The sequence below is a fragment of the Eschrichtius robustus genome, chromosome 6 (assembly GCF_028021215.1).
Source record: "Eschrichtius robustus isolate mEscRob2 chromosome 6, mEscRob2.pri, whole genome shotgun sequence".
Lineage (NCBI taxonomy): Eukaryota > Metazoa > Chordata > Mammalia > Artiodactyla > Eschrichtiidae > Eschrichtius > Eschrichtius robustus.
The window spans coordinates 20,811,210-20,814,775 of record NC_090829.1 but is presented as its reverse complement, the minus strand read 5'-3'; the positions used below and the strand labels follow the sequence as shown (position 1 = coordinate 20,814,775).

The following is a 3,566-nucleotide window of genomic DNA, read 5'->3' as shown; positions in this document are numbered from 1 at the left end:
GTTCAGCAGACAAATATTTCAAAGCAGCTATTATACTTATGTTAAAAGAACAAAAGGAAACCATGCTTCAATGAAGTTAAAATGTGACAACAACAAATCAATAAACAGAGATCCTCAACTAAGAGATAAAAAAGGACCTAAATGGAAATTTTGAAGTTAAGAAGTACAATAACTGAAATGAAAAATTCACTAGAGATTAAGCAATATGCTACTAAAAAAAAACAATGGGTAAACAATTAAACCAAAGAGGAAATTTTTTTTAAATCTCTAGATAAATGACAATGAAAATACAACCATACAAACTCTATGGGATGCAGCAAAAGCAGTCCTTAGAGGGCAAACTCTATGGGATGCAGCAAAAGCAGTCCTTAGAGGGAAGTTCATAACAATATAGGCCTCCACAAAAAAAGAAAAGAAAAGAAAAGAAAAATCCCATATAAACAACCTAACCTACCACCTAATTAGAAAAAGAAGAACAAACAAAACTTAAATGTAGGAATAATAAAGACCAGAGAGGAAATAAATAAAATAGAGATTTAAAAAACAATAGAGAAATCAACAAAACCAAGATCTGGTTTTTTGAAAGCATAAACAAAATTGACAAACCTCTGGCCAGAATCACCAAGAAGAAAAGAGAGAGGACCCAAATAAACAAAACAAGAAATGAAACAGGAGAAATAACAATCAATACTGCAGAAATACAAAAAATCATTAGAAAATATTATAAACAGTTATTTGCCAATGAAATGGACAACTTAGAAAAAATAGAAAAGTTTCTAGAAACATACTGCCTGCCAAAACTGAATCAAGAAGAAACAGATAATTTGAACAGACCAATCACTAGAAGTGAAATAGAATCTGTAATTTAAAAACTCCCTGTAGGCAGCATGATGGGGTTATTTGTGCTATATATTGCAGTCAGCCAGCACGCCAGCTGCAGAAAGAGCTACCTTTAACTCAGAGTCTGCTGCAGTGATGTGGCCTGCTGGAGAGTTTCCCTTCCAGTATAGGCGGCCACGCAGGCGCAGGTGTGGCACAAGAGGCCTCAGAGGCTGACCGCTGACCCAGAGCTGCCTCCGTATAGCTTTTCCCAGGATCCGCTGTACCCCAGGCTTGGGGTCCTTGGTCAGAGCGAGAGGCCCGACACCTCTAGGGCAGCTTCTGCCGGACCGAGGGACGCGGACCCTCAGGGAGACAAAAAGGACTAGGTTCAGACCGGCCCAGACCATCGCCCATCGCCCATGGTGGCCCTCGGCCCCAGCAGCCAGAATGTCACTGAGAGTATGCCGTCTGAGTTCCCAAAAATACCACCAAAAAATATAATATCATGGCTTTCAATGCAGCCGATAAAGTCAACCTCGCTACTTGGAATCAGGCCCAGCTGGAATGTGACCTGAGCAACAAGATTTACCAAGAGTCAGAGATGTCCCAGTCGGGTGCCAGCAGCAAGTTCAACCGCAAGCTCCGGGAGGAGGTGCAGAGGAAGAAGTACAGCATCGTCCTCAAGGAGTTCCGGCCCAAGGACCAGCCTGGCTGCTCCGCGTCAACAGCAAATCAGGCCAGACGTTCAAGGGCATAAAGAAGGGAGGCGTGACAGAGAACAAATCGTACTACATCTTTACGCAGTGCCCTGATGGGGATTTTGAGGCCTTCCCCGTGCACAACTGGTACAACTTCACGCCGCTGGCCAAATACCACATGTTCACGGCCGAGGAGGAGTGGGAGAGGAGAAACAAAGTCCTGAACCACTTCAGCATCATGCAGCAGCAGCGGCTCAAGAACCAGGACCAGGACGAGAAGAAGGAGAAGTGCAGCTGCAAGAAGGCCCATGACCTGCGCATCCACGACCTGGAGGACGACATGGAGATGTCGTCTGACGACAGCGAGGCCAGCGGCAGAGCCCCCAAGGCCAAGAAGAAGGCGCTGCCCAGCAAGGGGGGCAGGAAGAAGATGGGGTCAGACGACGAGGCCTTTGAGGACAGTGACAACAGGGACTTTGAGGGCCAGGAGGTGGACTATATGTCCAACGGCTTCAGCAGCTCCCAGGACGAGCAGGAGGGCAAGCCCAAGGTCACCCAGCAGGAGGAGGGCCCCAAGGGCGTGGGCGAGCAGAGAGAGAGCAGCGAGGAGAGCGAGGAGGAGAAGCCACCCAAGGAGGACAAGGAGGAGGAGGAGGAGAAGAAGGCGCCCACACCACAGGAGAAGAAGCAGAGGAAAGACAGCAGCAAGGAGTCGGACAGCTCGGAGGAGAGTGACATCGACAGCGAGGCCTCCTTGGCGCTCTTCATGGCAAAGAAGAAGACACCCCCCAAGAAGGAGTGGAAGCCATAGGGAGGCAGATCCTGGGTCAACAGCCGGCCAGGCACACCCACCACGGAGACGGGCAGCACCTCCTCCATCCTGCAGGCGGCCACCAACAAGCTGGAGCAGCAGAAGCGGACCAGCCAGACACCGGTGGCCAAGAGGCTGCGGCTGGACCCCAGGCTCCAGAGTCTATTGGGGAAGTCCATCTCTCAGCCCCAGTCTGGGAAGTCGGCCCCCAGCAGCAGCAATGTGCAGGTGACCGAGGATGCCATGTGCCACTACATAACACAGAAGCCCATGACCACCAAGGACCTGCTGAAAAAGTTCCAGACCAAGAAGATGGGGCTGAGCAGCAAGCAGAGGGTGAACATGCTGGTCCAGATCCTCAAGCACCTGAACCGCAAGTGTGCAAGATGATCAACGACAAGATGCACTTCTCCCTCAAGGAGTCAGGTTACCCCCAGTAAACATGCTCTGTTTTCTAGGAAAAAAAAAAACAAACAAAACTTCCTGTAACAAAAGTCCAGGACTGGATGGCTTCACTGGGGAATTCTACCAAACACACAAAGAACTTATAGTGATCCTTATCAAACTCTTTGAAAAGATTGAAGAGGAGGAAACATTCCCAAAGTCATTCTATGAAGCCAACATCCCTCAGATACCAAAACCAGACAAAGACACTACAAAAAAAAGAAAATTACAAGCCACTATCTTTGATGAATATAGATGCAAAAATCCTTAACAAAATATTAGCAAACCGAATCCAACAACATAAAAAGGATCATACACCATGATCAAGTTGGACTCATTCCAGGGTCACAGGATGGTTCAATATATGCAAATCAATCAATATGATACACCACATCAGCAAAAGAAAAGACAAAAAGCACATGATCATCTCAACAGATGCAGAAAAAAACATTTGATGAAATTCAACATCCATTCATGATAAAAACCGTTGCCAAAGTGGGTATAGAAGGAATATATTTCAACATAAAAGCCATTTATGACAAACCCATAACCAACATAATACTAAACTGTGAAAAGCTGAAAGCCTTCCTCCTAAATTCTGGAACAAGACAAGGATGCCCCCTTTCACCACTTCTATTCAACATAGTATTGGAAGTCCTATCCATGGGGATCAGACAAGAAAAGAAATAAAATGTATGCAAATCGGAGGGGAAGAGGTAAAATTGTCATTATATGCAGATGACATGATACCATACATAGAAAACCCTAAAGACTCCACACAAAAACTATTA

The 3,566-nt window shown here is 46.2% G+C and overlaps 1 pseudogene; it reads left to right on the top strand.

Annotated features, from left to right (window-relative positions):
• Positions 1-1,241: 1,241 nt before the first annotated feature.
• LOC137765827 (general transcription factor IIF subunit 1 pseudogene) lies at positions 1,242-2,771 on the top strand (annotated as a pseudogene).
• The last annotated feature ends 795 nt before the right edge of the window (positions 2,772-3,566 follow it).